The sequence below is a fragment of the Lepisma saccharinum genome, chromosome 17 (assembly GCF_977018435.1).
Source record: "Lepisma saccharinum chromosome 17, izLepSacc3.1, whole genome shotgun sequence".
Classification (NCBI taxonomy): domain Eukaryota; kingdom Metazoa; phylum Arthropoda; class Insecta; order Zygentoma; family Lepismatidae; genus Lepisma; species Lepisma saccharinum.
The window spans coordinates 37865752-37890792 of NC_139245.1; the positions used below are offsets into that span (position 1 = coordinate 37865752).

General features: G+C 37.9%; 1 long non-coding RNA gene across 1 annotated transcript in view; it reads right to left on the bottom strand.

Moving 5' to 3' along the window:
• Positions 1 to 22218: 22218 nt before the first annotated feature.
• The window catches only part of LOC146001272 (uncharacterized), a 36733-nt gene continuing 33910 nt past the window's right edge, over positions 22219 to 25041 (bottom strand). Inside the window, exon 3 of the long non-coding RNA XR_014443557.1 lies at positions 22219 to 22296. This is a non-coding gene — a long non-coding RNA (uncharacterized LOC146001272). The remainder of the gene's footprint in view (positions 22297 to 25041) is intronic.

A 25041-nucleotide genomic window follows, 5' to 3' on the forward strand; every position in this document is an offset into this window, starting at 1 on the left:
ACGCTGGATTGGTAGAGGTGGTCCTCTCCCATGGCCAGCACGTTCACCCGACCTGACGCCATGCGATTTTTGGCTGTGGGGCATGGTCAAGGATCGGGTCTACGCCAGCAAACCTCGCAACCTAGACGACCTGAAACACCGCATCACTCACGTCATCGCTGGAATTCCTGCCCAAATGGCCCAGAGGGCCTTACAAACAACAATGAACAGACTCAATGAGTGCATTGATAGGGATGGGTGCCAAATTGAAACCCTGTAACCAAATCCCTGCTTGTAATTGAAAGTGATTAAACACCCATTTATTGTTAACATCTTTTTGCCTCACCCTGTATATTTAGGGAACACATCACCCTTACCAAAATAAATATTTATTTATTTATTTATTTATTTATTTAATAGAAGATTCCAAATACAGCGTTAGCCATTTTACATTGGAACGAATTTATAGAACATAAGGACAAAAATAATAACATAGAAAAATTACATGTGGTTACATACTTTACACACTTTTAGTTAACTTTCTTCTAAAACTGTCCAGATTTTCAAAAATGTCTATTTGGCTTCCTAGATTATTATATTCACTGGGCAGTCTATGGAACAGAGAGCGCTGGATGAGGCACAATCTCGGCTTCTGAGAAGCAACAAGTTGAGTGCTTCTTGTTGAGCGGGCAGGCACACGAAAGTGAATTTCCTGAAGAAGGCGGTCACTTCTGATGTTGCCATTCACTATTTTATGTATAAATATATGGTCAGCCAGTCTATGTCTCTCTTGAGGAGTTTGGACATTTAACATTTGCAGGAGGATGGACTTTTGCAAGTGTTTTGTGGACGGAATTCGGTGTCGAACAATGGCCAGGAAGAAATTTAGGACGGAATTTAGTCTATGTGAATTAGAGAGGCATGCCATAGACCAGATTGGAGAACAGTATTCAATTTTACGTGACAAAAAAGATTTGTAAAATGTGCTGAGGGAAGTCAAATTGTTTATTTCCGTGAAACGATAGAGAAGACCCAGCATACGCATTGAACCCCTTGTGACTGTAGAGATGTGCTCAGAAAAGGAAAGTTTCTCGTCAAATATGACGCCCAGGTCCTTTTGTGCGGCAACTCTTTGAACACAATTATTTTTTATGAAATATTTAGTATTAAATGTGTTTTTCTTTAAGGAGAAGGTCATCATGGTACATTTTTGAGGGTTGAGTTTTAAGTTTCATAATTCACGCCACTTTATTAGAGAATCTAAATTATTTTGCAGATCATGGTACATTTTTGAGGGTTGAGTTTTAAGTTTCATAATTCACGCCACTTTATTAGAGAATCTAAATTATTTTGCAGAAGTGTCATGTCACTGAAATTGGAGATTTTACTATATATTTTGCAATCGTCAGCGAACAAGAGAAGTTTTTTTGCATGAATCGGAAAGATATTCTGGAAGATCATCAAGGTACAGGATGAAGAGAAGAGGTCCAAGACACTGCCTTGAGGTACACCAGAAGATACAGCTTGATAAGAAGAAGACATTCCGAAAGAACATTGTTGTCTGTTTTGGAGGTAGTGCTTGAGCAGAGAGAGAAAGTTTCCATGGATATTGAAACTGTGGGATAATTTATGGAAGGAAATTGTGGTTTATAGAGTCAAAAGCTTTCGAAAAATCCAGATATATATTACATCCAGTTGAGAGTTTTCAGATATAGAGTTGATAGCGTCAGATAATAAAATGCTTAAGTTGGTTAAGCAGGAGCTGCCTGGTATGAAGACGTGCTGTGCTGTATGACGTTTTTTAAGCACTCTAGGCGTAATACACAAATAATACACGTCACTTTGCTTCGGTAAAACACAACCTGGGATAAAGAAATAAGATACTTACAATTTTTTGATTTCAGCTTCAACCATCTTTTTTTCAGTAGTGCTTTTGATAATTTTTTTACCTCATTCTTTATTGATATTTTTTCTTTCCAGAATCGAATACAAGTTGACATAATTTCTACAAAGTTTTATATTAACAAATTTGAATAGTTTTTACAATATTGTCTGATAATAACTTATTATTGAATAATTTGAAATAAAATAGGTTTTAAAAAAAATCGCTACTGTGTTGGTATATGGTTTGCTATGGTGAACAATAGATGGCTCTGGACTTATGAGTATTTTTCTAACATTTTTCTTTATTGTTTCTGAATGTTTTACTGTGGTGGAAATGAGTTAATATCTTGATCTTTTTTACAGAATTTAGAATTTTATTTGAAATTGAGAAGATAAACCACATGTAGGAAGATAACAAAGTTTAATTTCTAATTGCCATAAAGAAAAAATTATGTAATTTCCTTTTATACAAGTAATAAGAGATCTAAATTTTTCTTGCCAAATGGCTTTCATATCAATATCATGATGATATTGATATAGCTGTATTTATATATGGAGAGGTAAATTTGTAGAGTGGGTCCTTTATTATCTTTTCACAGGTGATAGAAAGTGGTGAAAGAAGGGAAATAGGCCTATAAGAAGAAACAGCACACTTGTCTCCGGATTTATATAATGGTACCACGTTAGCATTTTTCCACGAATCTGGAAATGTACCCTCATTGAAGCATCTGTTTAATAAAATAGAGAAGGGAATAGCTAGAGAAGAAGCAGCGTTTTTTAGGAAAATAGAAGGGATTTCATCAGGACCATTGGCGCGATTTTGAGGCTTTGAAGATAGGATGTATTGCACTTCTACCAGAGACGTGGAGAGAGACGTTAGAGAGTGACAGCAAACTGGACGAAGGTTGGGAAGGAATGAAGCCGGTGTATTCGAGGTTGTATTTATGGAGAAAGAAGAGTTAAAAAGATTAGCTTTGTCAGGGCCCTCTGCGCATACTGAGTCATGTTTTACTTTCAAAGGTATTCGGGAATTTTGCCTCCTTGAGTTGATTAGTGACCAAAAACGTTTGGGATTTGATTTTGATATTGTTGGTGATGACACCGATGTAAGCTTGTAGTAATCTTCTTCAGTTGTTTAGTCATGAAAATCCTAGTCCTAGTAATGACGTTTTCCTGTTACTTAAAGAACATAATCGAATTAGCTTTCACTTTCTTTGCATGAGATCTACTGAACGGAATGGAATTCTAATTATTCGAGTGAATGTAAAGTCAAGAAAATTTTTCATTACAACATAGTGTAATAAGCTTTTACATAAAGAAACACACTCACAAAGAACACCCATGCCCAGGTCGGGATTCGAACCGGGACCCGCTGTAACAACTACTCTGCATGGTGGTCGGCGAAATGCTGTTGGAGTATTAGATGTAATCACCAAATATAATAATATTACAGTTAGAGCTAAACGTACAATTGTGGAGTATTATGGCCCAAAGTAATAGAAACCAAGGAATATAGAGATTAGGTAAAGCCATCCGAAGATTGCCGATCTTGCACGAACGCGTGACGTCACCGGAGAAGCAGTGAGCTCGGCTGAAGCAGACGGCCCCTAGCATTTATATGGGAGATTCAGAGAGCGAAAGTATATTATTACTTTTAGGAGGGGGAAAATATTAATTGTCATCCTCCAAGATGGTATTGAGGCATCCTTTTAATGATTAGTAACATAATTGAAAACGCGCTACTTTTAAAAGAGAGCGAAGTACATGTGAAAAAAATATATTCTGAAAATCCATATTCCTGAAACTTTCTGACCGATGCGCTACAAAGAAAGTTGCGTGTTCTCCTTTAGAATTTCGTCATTTTACAAATTGTAATATAATTTTAACAAAAACGTTGCATGCTAAAGAAGAATTAAAGAGTTTAAAAAAATAATTGATTAATAGACTTAGTTTATTTTACTTCGCTTATCTGTCACATATGGCTAATCGCAAAGATGAGGATGCGTGATGATATTATGAAATTGAAGAAAGGAAAGACCCATGCCCGGGCGGGGATTCGAACCTCGGGCCTTTGGCATCGTAAAGCGTTGTGCTAACCACTTCGCCACGGAGGTCAGCATTACAAGGAAATGAACAGAAAATGGCATATATGTTTTAATGTGCGAGAAACATTTGCGAGGAGGTTATTGAAGTAACAAATAATTATACAAGACGTTGTGATGAAAATTATTAATATATCTGAAATGTTGAGAGTTGACCTTGCAGTCTCTAAATGTACTTTTGGGGTTACGCAAAACCTTTACTCAAAATTGCTAGTGTAAATGTATAAGCTATTAAAATTTAAAACATTCCTATTCGAAAAAAGAAACTGTCAAGTCAAATTAATATTTCGTAGAAATACATATATTTTTCTTTCACGATTGATTGATTGATTTAGTTTATTTTACTTCGCGTTTTGTGCCTCTTGGCTAATTTGCGAAGATGGGGATGAGTGATGAAATGATGAATGGACATTCACAAACAACCAAGCCCGACCGGGATTCGAACCCGGGACCCTTGGCGTCGCAGCGCGATGTGCTAACCACTCGGCCACAGGGTCGGGCTTTTCTTTCACGAAGCCGAGAGAGTATTTGGAGGAGACGGTGGCTTGGGAAGGCTATAGCCCCGGATCTCGATCTGCAAAGGGGCTTCCAGTGGGAAAACATTGCTATGAAATAGTTCAGAAGAAAGGGCAAAATGTTTTTTTTTTAAAAAATGGCTCAAGAATACAAAGATATAAGTGGACATTTTGCAAGCTTAGTCTAAAACTTACAACTGATATCGTACGTGTGTGTGTGTGTGCGGGGGGTGGCTACGTGATGTAACACAGTGGAATATGATTCACAATACTAAAATTAAAATAAATACTATGTGGGAACAATAGAAATCAAAATATGTTGTAGCTAGTGACGGCGCAATAGTAAAGATGGAGGAGTAAATCATATTTTCCCGGGGCAATCATGTTTATTATTCCGTTACATACGACACAAAAATGCATATTTTGGCTAAAAGAGCATTCATTCATTTATTTATTTTTGTCGTTTTGCTGGGGGCAGATAAGAGAGAGAGAGAGAGAGAGAGAGAGAGAGAGAGAGAGAGAGAGAGAGAGAGAAATTGTCGAACGAGAATAGGGGGGCGTTCCTGCCTCCCCCCCTGTAGTGTATCACAATTGTATGTTTAAGGTCAGTGGTGGCAATTGGGTTACAAAATGTGGGGGGGGGGGGGTGGACAAGGGGACAAGCATTAAGAGGCCATAGTGTGATAGTGTGGAGGCAAAAGAATGGGGAGCAACTATCTCCTAAATCGTCGCCACTGTTTAAGGCTGTCATTTTAATCAGAACGTGAAATCGGGACATTTTCTACCACTCAACTCCACTGTTTCCATGCATTAACATTGTGTGCCGGAACCATCTCAGTGTTTGTATTTGTCCATTTCTTCTCCTCAGGCATCAAAACATCTATGTACCAGAAGTATTTTCACGAAGGTGTTACACATGCACGGAATGCACAATCCACTCGACAACTCGAGATGTGTCTTGTCCTCCCATGTTTGCAGCTCTTATAAAAGCTGAAACCCACCAAATTGTTCATATTCAGGCCTAAGCACTCGCAAGTGTTCAAAGTTGTCTGTTGAGTGTGTGTCGAACCCAGTAGCCTTAAACAAAAGTATTTTTTTATACCATGAAATTCTCGGACTGCATACACAAAATTTGGTCTTGGAACAACCAAATCATCACTCAAAACTTTAATTTTTAGTTGATCTGTGCAGCTTATTTCTTTTTTAATAAATCGCTCCAATGCCCAGCCCGATACTGCCGAAATATTCACTTTAGAGAGAGAGAGAGAGATCTTCGATCTCTTCGTCTTTCGACCCGAACTACTCGTAGCACTACTCGACGTTCCGCTGTCGTCAATGTCTTTAGCTTTGGGACCGGACTGGAACTAGTAGTAGACTTCGTTACTTTACGGTATTTAGTCCGTTTCATTTTCGAATCACTAGAACTTATAAAGCAACCAATGGACACTGACTGATCACTAATTGACTGTATGAATTGTCATACTTACCTCAGAAGTCTCCACCTATTCTGTTGTACAGATCAACCGGGAAATTGAAGCCGCGTATTAATATCCTCATTATATTCTAGAACGTTCCGCAGATAAAACGATTCGTAAATATTGCCAGTAGTTCGACTCCTTCTCTTTTTCAAGAACGTTCCCTCTCGCGCTTTATAGAGATTAAAAAATTACAATGAATCCGAATCTCCCTACGTGTGGCGTTACATTTGTTGTGCAGCTTGCAAATGCTGACAAGTCTGTACATAGAGTTCAAGTTCGCTACGACAACACCGAAAGCGTAAGAAAAGTTTACGTGCAATGTTATCAACAGCAGGGTTATAGAACATTCTCAATCTAGCCTTAATAAGTATATCTCTCCTAAAATTATCGTCACATTATTGAAGAAGACAAAAACCTAATTTTATCTCGTGTAAACTGAAAAATTTGAGGGAGGGGGCTCGAGACACCTGATGACCTCCTTGGATACGCACTATTAACAATAACAGGGTTATAGAACATTCTCCGTCTCGCGTCGATAATTATATATCTCAAATTATTATCACATTATTCAAGAAGCCAAAAACCTACGTAATTTTATCTAGTGTAAACAAAACAATTTCCTATAGGACGGGGAGGGCTCGAACCCCTGATCCCCACCTTAGATACGTGCCATTAACAGTAATAGGGTTATAGAACATTCTCCGTCTTGTCTCAATAATTATTCCTCTCCTTAAATTATCGTCACATTATTCAAGAAGTCAAAAACCTAATTTTATCAGTGTAAACTGAAAAATTTCCTTGGGGGGCGGGGGGGGGGCTAGAGCCACCTGATCCCTACCTTGGATACGCGCTATTATTAATAACAGGCTTATAGAACATTCTCCGTCTTGCCTAGATAATTATCTCTCAAATTATCACCATATTATTCAAGAAGCCAAAAACTAATTTTATCTAGCGTAAACTGAAAATTTTCTAAAGGGGGGTTTGAGCCCCCTGATTCCCACCTTGGATACGGGCTGTTACCAATAACAGGGTTATGGAATATTCTCCGTCTTGCCTCGATAATTATTTCTCTCCTTAAATTAACGTCACATTATTTTATTTGACATCACAAGAAACAAAAAATCTCATTTTATCTAGTGTAAACCGAAAACTTTTGGGGGGCTCGAGCCCCCTAAGCCCCCCCCTTGGATACTTGCCTGGGAAGCAGTCACGTTTATTAAACCCTTACATTTATATACAATATTAAAAAGTTCTGCTCTTAGATCTCGCACAATGCCTTTTTCACAAAAATGAGCAACATCGCATTTTTTATATCAGTCAAGCTGTGATATTTTAGATTTATTCCGTTAGTTTTCTGATAATAGTTTTCACAGCTTTCCATAGCATTTAGGCATGATTTCAGTTGACAAGAACAAAATAATCTTAATTCAAAACATAGAGCAAAATCCAACTCCCTTACATTCGAAGCCTGGAGAGAACAAAACAGGGGTTCCTTCGTAACACGATTTCTTGAAAACTATTTTACACATTTGAATCAACTTTGTGATAAATTGATTAGAAAGGATGAATCTTAACAGTAAAAGTTGTAACTTTTCCCCTGCTACTATATTTTAGAAGATATTCGTTGTCAAATTTCTCAATATTTGCATAAAGAACCAGCCTTTTCCGTGCCGAGTGTTTCGATGATGACGTCATGCATCCACGGACAACTGCGCATACGATCTGCGCCGCCGAACGAGCACCCCCTGAATAGAAACAATTCAACTCAAATCCCCCCTCCCTTCCCCATCCTGACCCACCAATAAACAATGTAGTGGCTTGCAGACAAAGGCTGTTACGCGTCAGATGTACTCGAATCAGTGGTGGCGATATTAGAGGGTGTGGGGGAGGCAACTGCCTCCCCCTTTTTTTTTTTTGCAACATTTCCCATCTGCACTATGGCCTCTTAATTCTGAGCCTTGGCTACCAAGAAAAAAGTACAGCTCACCGCTCACGAGAAGATCCCCAAATGAGGGGCGAGAGTGTGCAGAGGGACAGGGGAAGACCGATCTATTTGCAGATTTTAGGGGTAGAAGGAAGTCTTCCGCTGCCATCATTGTCGTTGTGGAAGTGCTTCTGCGCGAGTGTTTAATTGTGATTTCTTTGGGATTTTTCGTGGGTTTTTTGGTGTTGTAAGAGTTATGGTAGTTATACATTATTTAGCTGTGTTGTGTCGGAAACGTTCGAATAAAAGAAATGATCAACAATGTCGATATGAAACAATCATCCCGAGAATTTTCATGCCAAACCTAGACCGACAAAGTAATGTTTACCATTGTTGACATTTGTAGCTTTGCACATTGTAAGTGCAAATAAACGTTCTCCGCTTTCGCAATTCTTTTTATCTCTTTTTCTTTGCCATTTGCTTCGAACGTCAGTACTGTAACAGCCAATTCCGTCGTTGAAAATATCTTAAACATTGTAGTTAGTACAATCGGCAGGCTCTTGATTTTATAAAATAAAAAAATCTGTGTACTCTGTCAAGAAATCAACACCAGATTGACGATGATCATACCTTTACCGCTAATGTGGATACCCCCTGACCGTGCGCCAACATTGATTTGAGCGTAGATGTGAATCAAGCCTTACAGCTTACAGAGAGACCACAGCGCTTGTTTCTGACCCAGGGTGCACTCCCCCAACCCTAATAGTGCAGTCGCCTGCCGCTACGTCACTTGACTTCCGTCAGGGATCTTCTCCTGAGCGGTGGGCTGCAAAACGCCGCTACTAATTCGAGCGTTCCACAAATTGGCAATGTTTTCAAATTTTGTTTAATTTTCGTAAACCAGTATCATCGAACAGCCACGATAATTCTATGCTTGAAAAATAATATATTTATAAATTAAATGATACATATTAGCAATTATTATAATAATAAAGAACATGTCTAAGTGTGAGTTAACAAAAAAAAAAATCGAGACACGACTGCTTCGAAAAAAGTCGGTTCATTTATGCAAGGAGAAAATCGAAATTTTTACAAATTTGAAAAATCGCCGGTTATTTTCGCAGCTTTTCATAGGTTAATATTTAAATATTTCATAGTTCAAGGTGGGGATGGGGGGCATGACCCCTCTCCTGAGCACGGGCCTGTGCGTGTGTGTGTTTAATTCCATTAAGCAGCACCGAGTAGTTAGCACATCGCGCTGCGACGCCAAAGGTCCCGGGTTCGAATCCCGGTCGGGCTTGGTTGTTTGTGAATGTCCATTCATCAATTTCATCACTCATCCCCATCTTCGCAAATTAGCCAAGAGGCACAAAACGCGAAGTAAAATAAAACAAATCAATCAATCAATCCATTAAGCAGCAAGATTTGAAGGGGGAAAGTTCAGGCGTTATATACAGGGAGGTTATTTCAGTCGTTTACCGCCAGCGTGTCGGCCGGTCGGCGCCGCCTTCATGCAACAGGTCCCGGCAAATTGCGTTAGAGGAAGTCCGTAACAGAAACCGCTTGTTTTGTAATGTTTCCACTTTTCACAATTACAGTTACAATTACAATTGAAATAAGCACGTACCTTGTCGCAAGGATGCTGCATTAGACATCGCTACTTTATCCTCAGTTGTCGCGAGTGCACCGGCGGCTTATCGGAGGAGTTGTCAGCCGCGAGACGGCGCTTCATACTGCACGAATGCGACAGTGTCGGCAGTGATGCCAACCGTAGGGACTTTTCACTATATTTCGCCCCGCGTAGGGACAGATTTTACCAAATAAGGGAAAACGTAGGGACTTTTTTCAATCTTGGAAAACAACATTTTATTGTGCAAAGGTGCAAAGCTTACTCGCCAGTCAGTTGCACTTTCTTCGTGCTCGGTTTGGAATGAATGGATTAGCTTATCTGGATACTTTAGCGAGGAGGAGAACAAATTTCCATCAGAATTTTTAAACATGTTATCGGTTACCAAGAACTTTCAAGGCAACTTATTTTTTGAAAACATTTCCACTCTCGCGAAAATAGTGCTAACATTGCCACATTCTAACGCGGAAACGGATAGAATATTTTCAATCTTAAGTGATACAACAACAAAAAGGAGAAATAAAATGGGACCAGAATTGTTCAAGACTGCAGGAAATACAGCATCACCAACCAACATCTATCTCTTCACAGCAGCGGCATGTATGACTTCAAATAACATAATCAACAGTAAACGACTCAACGTTATTCATTAGAGGTGTGGGATCCCGAAAAGTCAGGACCAGGATCGGGAAAAAAATTTCCTGTCCCGATCCAGACTTCGGGAAATGACTTCCCGACTTTTCGGGATCCCAAGCAGTCGGGAAATACCGAATGGTCACTTTAAAAAGTCGTTAATTCTCGACGTTTTGTGCATTGTAAGTTTCTGGAACTTATCGGAAATTGTAAGTTTTTATTCTAGAAATGTGAAAAGCAATTTTTTTCGTCCCGAATGTCGGGATTTACAAAAATTCCCGTCCTGAAATATGGCTACCATAGTTGTATACTGAGAATCAATGCGAGAATTGGAAAGCTTATTTTATAACTTCTACACGTTAATGAACAATTTTTTCACCTCACCCCAACATGTTAACTTAAGATAAATCATCACGACTAATTATTTCGTGAGAATAAGACGTAGCATAGAAATTACAGAATGGTCCGGTATTGTAAATTCTTGCCTTAATGAATAATTCGCGATTAAAATTAACCGATATGCCATCTGCCGGGATTTTCAGGAAGTACTCTAAGTAGGATACGTTGTGTTGAAGTCGTTTAAAGCATGGTGAATATGCGAGAAAGTAAGGTCTACTGTTCAGTTTTTTTTTAGTTTTTTTTTTTATCTAAATAGTTTTTTGGGTCAGAACAAATTAAAAGTTTTCATGTGTTTCCACCCCGTGGAATCAACAAAATGAAATTTGTTAATAAATCAGGGAAAACGTAATTGACAGAAGATTGGTATGGGGGATATAACACTGTAATTCGGCAAGGAAATTACGAAGAATGCACGAGTCTGCTTACTTTATTTATCGAAAGATAAATATATATTTCCATGAAAGTAAAGTTTTAAATTGTACTTTATAAATAAAGCTTTTTTTTTTTCGAAAAATCATGAAGCGTCTTAACCAATGCGTCCATGTATTACCGGTGTTACGTATGTGTGAAATTTGGAGCAGGTGCAAGTCGATTGAGAGGGAAGATGAAAATAGTTTGAGAATGAATTCATGTCAAATGTAACCAGAAAAAAAGTGGACATGCTAATGTTACTGTTTCATTCAGTACGATGTCCTTTTTCAGTGAGTATAGCCTGGTCATGAAATCGTGAATATTATTATTAAACCAGCCTTTCTCTTTCGAGAAAGAACTGCAACTATATGTTCGCAATTTTCTCCTGTCCCAGCTTTTCAAGTACAGGTCAATTTCAATTCCTTTATTTTCAAATAATTTCCGAGAACCCCAGTTACATGACGTGCAGATGATACGGCACTGCTTTGGACAACCAGTGCGTATACATAGTTTGGTCTGCATTTTCCGTGTTATTTTTGCCTATCATAATTAAATGCTTCGTTCTCAGTACAGCTTCACGTTTGTTAGAGTACCTGGAATTCACATCGCATTCGCAATATTTAAAAATAATACGTAATTTAAACGTTTTCTACCATACCAGTCATGCCAACACGCTGCTCTTTTGTACTACTGCTGAATGTAAACAAAGATCTATCCTACTTAGAGCGGCCATATTGGAAGCGACACTAGCGCTCAGGTGGTAATTTTAATCGCGATCCACGAGTAAACAAAAACATATCGAACGGCACAATCGATTGTGGAACTGTAGCACAGCAATTTCCGGTTCACGGCGGCCGGGTAATTCAAGCGTCAGGTCAACCTTGCAGCAGGTTTTAGCATATGTAGATCCAAACGTGCGCGCAAGAATATAGTTCCACTGAGACGTTGGGCGGGAACTTTACGTCACATACCATGAAGAAGTAATAGGATCTGAGCTGATTATGTCCTTTGCGATTAGTCCACTCAGAATTAGTTCACTTCATCAAATGATTTACTAAATCTCATCAAGGATCCGATTACGTGCAAGATGTGGGTTTCAAAGTGTAAGTGATTAGATCCTGTTAACACCAAAACAGCTGGATGCCGATTACGAACGAAACTTAAAAGCAGAACTGCTGAGTATTACCTGTAGACCGCCAAGTTTAAATTTGCCTGGTTGTGTGGTGAATTGTAGTGTGCAACAGCCAAATTACATAATTGATCGAATTAAGTGGACGTGTCAATAAACGTCCGATTCGAAAGCGAGCAGTGGAAATACTTGAAGAGTTATCTCCTCGCAAAAGAATTTGCATGGCACATAATTCAGAGACTTTGAGTACTGGAAATATACTCAATATACCCAATCTCCAACAAAATAGTGAGATGGAAACTCTGAAAAAGAAATTAAAGAAACTGCAGACACTACAGGATGAAAGTGCTAAAAAAGTAAACAAAGTAAAGGAACAATGCAATCGTTTATTACATAAAGTGAAGAATTTACAATTAGCAATAAAAGTTTGAGGCAACAGTTAGTAAAACTTCACAAATCAAAGCAATCTGCTTTCAACTCGACTACGAAAGTGAGGAATTCTTCGACTCGTGTTTTCCTCCAACCAAATCGAATGTCTTCTTACTCACAAAAGCAGACCGAAACTGTTGTCGAGAAGTGATATTGTAAGTGCATTAGCACAAGAAAAGCTTACACCTCCATGTATAAACCTTACTGAAGATTTTTCAAATCGTTGAGCAAATGGAAAATGCATTTTGTTTATACAATCCTCCTGGCGATTTAAGAAGGAAATGTTGAGTAATGGAAACAATGAGGACATTATTACTTTCCAGGTTTCCTATGATAAAGAACGAAATTGTCAAAACTCGGACAAACAAAATCGAAGCCAACCTGTAGTCAGGCAGGACTGTCTTTGGAGGGGGAAGCTTGTGATCTAGTTTACATTAATGTATATTTGACTTTGAGAACAAATTAGAAACATGTACTCAATATTTTGTGTGTTGACGCTTCACGGGCTATGTTGTCCATAGAAAAGGTTGTGATTGAGAAGTTCACTACAATGAAAGACCGCCGCATGGAGTTCATCTTCAAATAGTTTTCTTCTTATTATTATTAGAATGCAGCCCTCTAACAATAAGTAGCATGAGCCAGCCGCCACTGGTTAGAGGTTATCAGTTGAGCCTTCTTTAGGAAGTCCACTCTGACATAAGAATTAAATACTTATACTTCCGCTATCTTACTGCATCCCGTTGCGCTGTGTGGAGCTTTCAAATTCACTTGGCGTGCGACAAGCAGTAAACTGGTATATGAAGCTGCTTCCACTTCCCTCCCTGCTAGGCCCTTGTCAATGCTAAAAAGCAGACTACAGTAACAGAATTTAATTTTGCAAATTTAAGCACACGGAAAGCTTTTCTTACCTGGTCATCGATCACATTGCTTGACTGACGTCAAGGGCACTCATGTGATGCTGACGTCACGAAAACAAACAAAAAGTATAGGTCGTAAACTTGAAGATTTTCTCTATAAAACAGTACTAAATGCTACCTGATAAAACAAACAGTTGTAGATTTATAAAGTGTTTAATCTGTCTATTTCTTTTAGCCTCACCCTCTATAATGAACAATTCCCCATTTATGAAAGCTAAATGTATTTAAAAATGAAAAGAGTTAGTTTACCGGCTGTAATATGCAGAATATGCCACTACTTTGTAGTAATTTTAAGAAATTAGTGAAAGAATTCTGTGTTTACTGAGAAGTTTTTTTTTTAATGTATCCGACTCAACCACTACATACTATATGCTGGCCATAAAGTAGTCTGGAACAATTTGTTTTATTTTTTGATTACAGGTCAGCTATGGGATTGGCTAAAGGTGACAGAGTAAAGGTCATGAGAAGGAACTGACAGCAGAGTTCAGTGAGCCATCCTACGGTTGGATCATCTCCAGGATAACCACTGAAAGAGCTGCCATGAATCTTCACATTTTTGCAGAGAATTCGAGGAGACCTGTTGAAACCTGCTGTTCATCACTTCTTCCATTGGTTTCAGTGGTGCAGCAAGATGAAGGTAAGGGAAACACTTCTTATGTTTTGAAATAGAACTGATCCTGTTGTATTTCTGCATATGGAATTGTAACTAACCTAGTCCAGCTGTTGTTGTGCTGAAAAATTTGCGCATGAATACAAAGAGTTGAAAGACCAGTTTCATTACAATTACTGTCACACTTTCATTAAACTCCTTCATGATTGTTATTTGGTGACCCATATTTCATGTCTAGCAATCTAAATTCGTATCAATAATTATTATGATTATAAAACAACAAATTCTCCTAATCCCAGTAGAAGGGGCCATCTTGGGTTAATCAGAAAATGATCCACAGCATTCATAACTAGTCACTATGATGCCAGTGGTCCTGGATTTGAATCCCAGCATGGGTGTTCTTTGTGAGTGTTCCTTCATCAATTTCATCATAATCTTCGCAATTAGCCAAAAGTGGCAGAAAATAAACCAAATCAATCAATAACTGGGTTGAAACTTTTTTAAATGAATATTTCGGTTGTAGCTTTATCATGAAAATTAATGAAGAGAACTCAACAACTAAACTGTTGAATCATAGTCATTATGCACATTGGGTATTTTAATAATTGACATGAATAACTTGTGCAAAGTTTCTTGCAGTAGCATTTCCCTCCTTAGACTACAGTTGAGTCTCGTTTACCCGACCTTCGCTTATCCGACATACCACCGGGAAAAAAAAAATCATCAATCGGCAACAAGAACTGCAAGTTGTGAGCGTTTCTGCAGACTCTACCACAAATGTCGGTTGGCTTGACCGATGAAAGAAACACTACGGTATTCGTCAGTTAACACTGCATTGTTTTAAATGGATCTTGCCCTTCTAATGCAAGATTTTTATGTTTCATCGCTGTGGAAACAAGCGAGTAACATGATATTTAACCTAATCATCATTGTTATGTCCATAATTCTTGTATTCATCATCATCATCTTAAATGCATGTTGTTATAATTTTTGGAGAATAGTGAGATGCACTATCTTGTCACGAAATAGTGCGAAATGAACTGCAAAATACGAAATAAACTCTTGAACACAAAATTTAGGGTTTATTTACAGACGTGACAACTTCTGAGGTCTGAATTATCCTGTGAGTTATGCAATTCATGGAAAATTGATTACTTCCGCTGTTAATATTGGAGAAGCCATTTTACATCGCCTTAACACTGAAATTTTATTTTATTTACTTGACTCTCTTTGTATCGAAATTTTGCTTTTTTATTTACCAAAATTATGTGCCTCTACTGATTCATTGCTTCCTAGCTACCATCTGGAAATGTGATCACTATAAATTCAAAGCAAAAGTACAAAATCAGGGCGAGAGGATAGGTCTAGGGTATGGATATTTTTTTTTTTTAGTTTCTTAGCTCTTTGGCATATTTAAAACTGTCGCTGCTAAGCTTAAAATTCTCAGAAAATGTCTGAAACCATGCACAATCTTGCAGATAAGTATTGAAAACTTATTTCTCACTTATAAATATTACGGATAATTCAGGATAGCTAACTGAAGTTTCCAGCACATTTTTATTTTATCCTCACATTGATACTTATTGCAATTTAAAGTTGTTCAGAATAGTGTTAAATATACAGAGGTGACCAAATAATGATTGCACACACCAACAACAAAAGAAAAAAAGCTAGTAAAGCTTTAGAAATAAATCTCTAACGGATGTCTGTTATCTTTTGAGTTCTGCAATTACAACAGGTGCTAATATTGGCCATCATTAACATCCAGCCACTTGTGATTTCAGCGAACAATGTTGGCTGAAGTGTCCAAAGGATTTCTGAAGTGCTACCAGTGTAGCTGGCTTTCTATGATATACCACAAGTTCATACGTCCATTGTCAATGCAGTTTGCACAATCTCACAATTTAAAATATCACTTCAAAATGGCCTTGTGCTTCACAAGCACGAACCATGCATTCTATGACTGTCTTCTCGGTTGCATGGTGACTAGTATTTGTGAGATTAACAATATCTTTTCAGAGAATATTGCTACTGCAATTTGATTCAACTTGGACTAAAGTTCATAGATGACATTATTATTTTTGGACACTCTGTATTACATTGACTACTACACAATACGTCAGCGTTTGCTTTAAAATGTACACATACGCTCAGACAATTAAGAAACGTGTTCCACACTGGCCGTGCCGTCTAAGGCATCATACTTAGGGCACCGGCTGCGGGATGCATGCACGTTCGAGTTTTCTGGGGAAAGCGTAACAACTTTTCTCCTGTCTGTGGAACCGGTGGCCAACCACCATCATGAGGAAATTGGGGAGATACGAATGAGTAGCATAACCCGGTTATGGAAACCTACGAAGACAACTGGGGTTTCGTCGTGCTGACCATACATTACTGGTCGGATGATCTCCCACATTCGTCCTGGTGCACCACTGGTTATTATTTATGAATTAGAAAACATCTTGTCATTATCTGAGAAACTGATCCATTAATTTTGGTGACTCCTGTCACCATCTGCTTGGGAACTTGCTTTGCAGAAAGTGCATGTTGGATTTTTTATATATCAGCATGTGAGCAACATGCCTGGTATACACTTTGGAAATTGTATGGTTATGATTAGGGAGCGGAAGTTGATGAAATGCATATTTTTTCTGACATCTCTGACACGATACCCATTACGAGGGTCACTATTTATATTTTGAGCCTAACAATGAAAAAACAGGAATTTGGCATTGAAAACTGCTTTATTGTTTTTTGAAGTATTCTCCTTTATGGTCAATATACTTTTGCATTCGTTCGAACTATTTGTCAAAGCAGTTTTTCCAATCTTCTTGAGACACCTCCATAATATGGTTTTTGAACGCATCAATGGCATCTTCCGCCGACGAAAATCGTTGTCCACGCAATTTATTCTTGACATTCGGGAACAAGAAGAAGTCATTGGGTGCCAAATCAGGACTGTATGGCGGATGACCCATCAATTCGATTTTTTGACTGTTCATAAAGTCTGTTGTTAGACGAGATGTGTGACAGCTGGCATTGTCTTGATGAAGAATGATCCGACGGCATTTGTTTGTTTTCCGTATTTGACCGAAGACCTCTGGCAAACAAATTGTAGTGTACCATTCAGAGTTGACCGTTCTACGTTCCTCTAAAGGTACAGTTGCCACATGACCAGTTTTCCCGGAAAAACAGGCGACCATTTGTTTCGATGTGCTTCGAGCGCGAACAACTTTTGTTGGATTGGGTTCATCTTGAAACACCCATACAGTCGACTGCTGTTTACGTTCCGGCTCATATGCATATATCCATGATTCATCACCTGTTACAATCTTATATACGTATTTTGAAGCACCACGATTGTAATTGTTGAGCATTTGTTTGCACCAATTGACACGAGCGTCTTTTTGAGTTTTTGTCAAATTGTGTGGGATCCAACGAGAACATACCTTTCTCACAACTAAATGATCATGTAATATTTTATATATGCTGGTGGAACTAATGCCTATGGTTGCCTCAATCTCACAGTATGTCACATGATCTTGCAGTATTAGGTTTTGTACAGCATCAATGTTTTCTTGAACAACAACTGATTTTGGACGACCTTCGCGAATCTCGTCGGTGAGCGAATGGCGGCCACAATTAAATTCGTTATACCAGCGTTTCACAGTGCCAAAGGATGGGGCTTCATCGCCAAATGTGGAAGTAAGTTGATCGATGCACTCGTCTTGATAATCCAAGCCGAAAATCGTAAAAAATCATCGCACGAAAATGTTCACGAGTTAATTCCATTTTATTGTTGTTGCGCAATCTCTAAGGCAACATAAACAACACAAATGAAGCTATTGACAAAACATTTGAAGTACGTTATGGTCAATAATGCCAGACGATTCCGTGCAAACGTCAAATCGCGCCTAACTTCAATCAGTGTTGCCAAGGCTCAAAATATAAATAGTGACCCTCGTAAATATACACAATATTACACTTAGTCTAGAACGCTAAAAAGGTAATTTCAAAGTGCATTATTTTGCATTTTTTGCCAATATTCAGGTTTGTCATTTTCCCCAATTTTTGGCATTTTCCCATCATTTTTCGCAATATTCGGTGTATTGTTTCATCATACAGAGGTTGATTCATTTATATTGAGCCGAATTCGAATGTGCCACCTACCTAGGAAATGCAGTGTTTCCACCACTAGTTGTGTTAGATCTGCAGGCCACCACTATTGACTATTGCCCGGCATCGGAGTTTCCATTGCAGGAGACTGCGTTGCAGCTGGACCATGGGTATTGCATCCCACTCCTCATTACAGGCTTTCCACAGGCTAGAGATGGTGGGGACTCGATGATGGAACAGGTGCTGCTTGAGGAGTCCGAAAGCACAATAGTGCATTGGACTGGCATCTGAACTCTTGACAGGGATGTCAGAGAAGGGAATTGCAGAAATTCCAGTTTCCTGTTCCACTTCCACCCGCTAGATGACGTTCATACAGCCTCCTGCAGTTCCTTTTTCGCTCAGCCACATGACACTGTTTCAGGGCGTGCACGCTGCTCGTGTGAATGACCTTGAGGCGTAAATGCCTGTGAATGGCACAGTTGATTGTCGCCTGGGATGTGCGGCATTTGCTGGCCATTGCATGCTGTGTGGGGTGATTTTTGGAGGTCGCCATACGATGAACAACATGCAATAGCGGCAGGGTTCACTACATGGGAGGCTGGTTTTTAGCTGCTCGCGTAGGTTTGGTGGGCCCAGGACTCTGTGCCGCATATTTTCATATAATACGAATCACAGTGGCACGACCTACACAAAAATTATGCACTTTACACATTTCTACGATGCGCGACGCCGTGAACTTACCGTCGGAAAGGGCAACAATGTACCTCTCCCAGAATCTGTTCAGTTTCGGCAGCATCAGACTATGCTCGACCACACTGCTCTACTGTGTGACTACCAAGATACTGTTGCTTGCCTCGGGGCAATCTCACAGCGATGCGTTGCGCATGCATGGTACAGTGGCACATTGAATTTGGCTCAATATAAATGAATCAGCCTCTGTATTTTGTCACTTCTTTCATTTTGGTAATATTCTTGAGCCTTTTCACCAAGGCGAACATAAGCCTATATATATATATATATCTTGCAGGACTGAAATTTACCAGCAAAAGAAATGCTGAACTGGTGACAGTCTTTGTTGTGTTGGGGAAAACCACCAGGTGTCATTAGCTTTTCCTCCATTAGCAAAGGCAATTAAAATTTCCATTACACTTAAAGTTGAAGATTGCACACTGTCTTATCAGCCTATTTTTTTGCTATTACAAATGCAGTTAGTCTCAGAAATTAGGAAGATATGAAGAGCAAGATTCAAATGACTTAATAGATATATAGCTAAAAGAAAATGCTGTTGGTAAATTATGTTGAGAACACACTAGATTCATGGAATTAGTGTTGCAACATGTTTAGATCTCTCTTTCCAGCAAATATCTGCCACTGGTCTTAACTCACTTCCTGTCTCTCATAAACACCATAGCCCACCGACCGATGCTTCTTCTTTTGTGTTGGTGGCTGTCTGTTATACAATCTTCTGAAATTTCACTGCTCTAGAGTTAGATTTTTTATTTATTTATTTATTTATTTATTTGAAAAGTCCTGAATACAGAAAAATCCATTTTACATCAGGATATCAACCGGAAAAGAAATAAACAAAATAATAAGATGGACACATACAAACACATATACATATATAACAAGAATAATAACAACTAGATCAAGAATAATATTATTTATACTTCAGCTGCTTTATGCACGCCGTTCTGTAAGTCTGCTTTGATAAATGGAAGCCCGGAGCGTCTTTTAATGAGTTGTAAATGGTTTGTAGCCTGTAGAGAAGTGATCTTTGTTCTAAGGATAGCCTTGAAGATTTAATGTAAAAGAAGTTGTTGCATTTACTGTCTCTACAAACCACAAAAGTGACAACTTTTTACTGTGAAGACAGTAAACAACTAGATCAAGAATAATATTATTTATACTTCAGCTGCTTTATGCACGCCGTTCTGTAAGTCTGCTTTGATAAATGGAAGCCCGGAGCGTCTTTTAATGAGTTGTAAATGGTTTGTAGCCTGTAGAGAAGTGATCTTTGTTCTAAGGGTAGCCTTGAAGATTTAATGTAAAAGAAGTTGTTGCATTTACTGTCTCTACAAACCACAAAAGTGACAACTTTTTACTGTGAAGACAGTTTTGAATTAGTGCAATGTTGCCAGTCTAAACAACGAAACTTCCACATGTCTCTTGACAATTTCGAATATATTGCCATTTTATTTTTATTACACTTCAAAGCAAGGTGGATTTTTTTTTAAAAATACAGTTTAAAATATAGGAATAATTTATAGAATAATGTACATAAGTAGATATCATCACTTTTCATGAGAATATAGAAAAATACTAATGACACTATTTACGATATAACATTATCATTAAGCTGTAAACAAACATAGCAGCTCATATTTTGGAAACTATAAAAAAAAAAATTGCCATAATTCAGCTACAGAGACTACAAAAATTATTTTGTTACAATTATATAGTACATCCAGAATGTTCTATTTTCACTGGGAGAAAAGTTACTGAAATTATTATAGTTTCATTAAAACACTTGAGAAACATTTCTATAGTAAGTTCATATGTACAGTGGGATCCATGAGTATTACCGTGCAAATTGTCCATAACCATGTTCATGCACTTTGACCCAGTAAGAGCTTCAAGAATTAAAAGAAAACTTAAAACAAACTGTTGACAACTTCTGCACCAGCAAACATAAAATCTATTGCTTAAGAAAACACAGGATGTAAGAGAAAAAACAATGAAAATAGTCATGGACCCCACTGTACACTATCAGAAACAGAAAAATGTTGTATTTACATTTTGTTTTTACTTTAATCAATCTGTTCCAATACAGTGTCATTTACCAGAAATAGCCTTTCTATAAAAAAACATACAAGTAATTTTAAACTTTTTTTTTTAAACAAATCAAAAAATATTTTTTTTATCCATCCTGCTCAAAAATTCTAAATTTCATTTGTGTATACCCTGTACAATCGGTCTTTATGATCCCAACCCAACAAAGTGTTATAATATTTACCTCAATTTTAAATTTTCCTGCATTTTAATTTTTGTCCAGCTTGGTTCCCTGAAAAATGTAAAATCGAGATTCCACTGCAGGTAACTTATGCAAAAGAATTCCATTTGGCAAGATTAATGAAGGTTAATTCGTAGTGGTTCATAAAATATTTTGATATCTAAATTTTACCATCCTGACTATTTTCAGATTTAACGTTCACTAAATTTTCTTTCTTGATTTTCTAGGAACTGGACTTCATTAGGCTTAAAGGGACAAAAGTAGCAGATAGACCAATCAGGATGGAATTTGTGGAAATATGCAGAAAAGCGGGAATGACAAACTACAAACAGGAACCAAGGAAGGACTGAAGAGGAAGCAGACACCAACTATCAAGATAAGACTAGAAGAAAGAAACATCTAGTGAAACAACTTTGTAGATGTGACATCACTATTGCTATTTGCATAGACAATCTCAAGTTGCAGTGTAACCAAATTTTGTACAAGAATCCTTCCTCAGTGCCTACTTTTAACTATAACAATGCATTATTTGCAGAGTGCGTATTGTTGAAATAAAGTCAAACTTGGAAGAGTTGGTCCAGTTTTGGCAATGATTGAGTGTGGTGGTGCACTCATAATAAATGTTCAGAATGCAGCTCAGTGTTGCATTGTGAACATTTACTCTGGGTGCACCACCACACTCATTGCCAAAACTGGACTTCAACTCTTCCCAGTGTCACTTTATTTGAACAGGTGTTTATACCTCTGCTACTGCCTTGTCTGTTTCAATTGCAAATAAAGTGTTCCCTCTGTACTTGACTCTCTTATTATTAATATTTAGCATAAAGTGCTCAGGTGGGGAAAGGTTCAAATTTTTCTAAAATTGGATTTAGGGTGATTTTTTAGGCATATTTTTGGAACAAAAATTGGAAAAATATGTATGTTTAGTGAATTTTTTTCTTTATAAGTCCAAATTACTGATATCAACTATTTATTTCAAACAATTTGAACATCCAACATAAATGACAAGATGCATCCATACTTCCTAAGCAGATAGATGTTGACCACCATCAAGTAGGCTGCTCTGCACTGGAAAACTTGTGCTTCAAAAATCCACAGCTCCATCACTACACTGTGGGAGGTTCCACCTGAAAATAAACAATATTAGTTAATGCTTTTAGAAACATATCTATGCATTCAATAGATTTTCATTTCACACTCTAAAACATGCAATACCTAAATGAGAAACACTAGGAAACAAAGATGAATAATAAGAGAGTATAGAACCTCTGAAAAACTATTTTATGCATGACAAAAGTTTTCAATTAGGAATTTATTTTTACAATGTATGAGCAGCTAGGGAGTAAAACTTTACACCATTCAAAATTCACACGGGAGAATGTGAGGACCACATTCGCTCACTCTTGCTAGTGTCCCATCCTCGAACATATGCAATTGAATATTATTTTAATGCGACAATACTTGTAGAAACATGTAAAAATCCACCCTTTTGTCATTTCCATATAACACACTATCGGTAAGACTTAATTGCATCTTTCACCTGAAGGTGTGCTACTGGGCTTCAAGTGTATACACTCGTATTTGCCTGGCAAGGGTGACCCAGAGATATATACCCATTTTGGAATGAACATTACACAGTTAATTGTACACCAAACTCTATTATTTTTGTTGTATAATGTGTGTGATATATTGCCATTTATTTTACATTTATTTATTTATTGCAGTTACCATGGAGTCATGCTCGGTGGAACATCGCGTGTTCATGTATGATGCCTATGTTGCAGCTCAGAGGTTCAACACCTGGTGGTGTTTTTGGAGTTACAGTGCCTGTGGTTCGAAACTGCTTAACCCGTTTAAAGATTGTTTTGCATGTTGGAACTGCCCCATGCTGCATTACGTGGAAGTGCCGGCGGAATAACCTCAGAGCTGCAACCACTGATTTGCCGTTTCTCACATAGGCATCATACGTGAACACGCGATGTTCCACCGACAACGGCTCCATGGTGACTGCAATAAATAAATGTAAAATAAATGGCAATATATCACACACATTATACAACAAAAATAATAGTGTTTGGTGTACAATTAACTGTGTAATGTTCATTCCAAAATGGGTATACATCTCTGGGTCACCCGGTAGTATCCCATAAGGCACAATGTAATGGACGAACTTTCACCTGTTTTTCTTCTTCTCAGTTTCATACTTTTGTGGGTTATCAAGTTTTACTCCTAAGCTGCTCATATCACCATGAAAATACCACATCAAAGTACTGAATTATGCTGAGAGAATTCATTCTAAACCACTTAACAATTCCTTTTTCCATGTACATTTTCAATCAGGCAGTGATGTATTGTCTTTAACATGTGTAGTGTACACAGAAGAGCTCAGTAATTTTAGAAGTTAATATTTATATTTCTAAAGGGGATATCACTATTCTGTTTACCAGAGAGAATGGGGTAGCATCAGTGTTTGAAGTGGAGGGGAACTGTAACCCCCAGCAAGACAATATTATGCAAATTTCCCTCGACTATTCTTGAAAAGGAATTCTACTATGTAAGAGAGACTATAATTAAAGAAGCATTAATATTTATATATAAAAAAAGAAGTGCAATTTAAAAAGAGAATGTTTCTTCGACCTTACGACTTTCCAGTTAAATGGCAAAAATGGAACCACTATGAGTGGCTGGTGTTAACTAAATTTGGAGTACTGACTGACTAAATTATGTAAATAAATTTTTTTCATATATCACTTGTAATTAATGTTTATTCAATGTAATAAAATGTTAACAGTGAAGCAGGCCCTTCCTGAATACTAATGCAACAATTTTGGTTGAGTTGAGTTGGTGTTTTAAGTCCACTTTATGCACAGTAAGGCTAATCGGGACTGGACCTACAGTTTAAAGTGGGATCCGAACCACTTGTACCTCCACCGGGTATAGAACCCGGGACCCCTTGATTACAAGGCAATGACGCTACCACTGCGCCATGGGGGAGGCCCGCAACAATTTTGGAATAGGAAGTTTATGGGCCTCTGCGTACCCATGTCTACATCTATTTTGTGCCTTTGCTAACTTTGCATTTATCATGCATTAAATTGTGTTCAGAATCTCAGAACTCTTCTGTGTATGTACATGCTACATGTACACTCGAAATCGAATGAAACGCCCCCCCTTACGGTTATGCAACCCGGAATTTTATATCATCTAGTTTCGCCAGGAATAGCAGCTCGCGAGAAGCGTAGTGTTTCCAACTCTTGAATCTAGCCACAGATTCACGCGACCGGGTGGAGATCTTGCTTTCCTCTTGATTCGATTTTAACGGACAAGAAGTTTATTTTGAGAATGTCTCTGGTAATAATAACAAGTGTTATTAACATTTATGCTTGAGTTTTTTATTATTCTTTTACCACTTCCGAACGAATATGTGAAGATTTTTTTTTTCATTTTGCAATAACGCTTTCGGCATTTTTCCTTCAGAGTTATTCTTTTTGTTTTTAAATTTTTGGCGACATCTGATTTGGAAAAAGTTCCACGAAGTTTGTTTTAAGTGTAAATGCATCTGGACATACAGTGTAGAGTGGGATTCGAACAACAAATATGAGCTTCCGTCGCGAATCGAACCAGCGCTCCTTTCATTATGTTTTCTTTCGACGTTTATTAAAATTTGCTTCCTTCAGCCTACTTCCGATTGTCGTATATTTCAATTCGTATTCCCGTTTGTTTTTTTTTCATTTGCATTGTTCGAGCCGTGATAACTTTCTCTCTTAATCTGGTTATTCGAATACTTTTATACTTAATTTTTTTTCCTTTTCTCGATTTTCCCTTTGCACTCATTACAGATTTCGGTATCGCACTTTTCCATATTTTCAGTA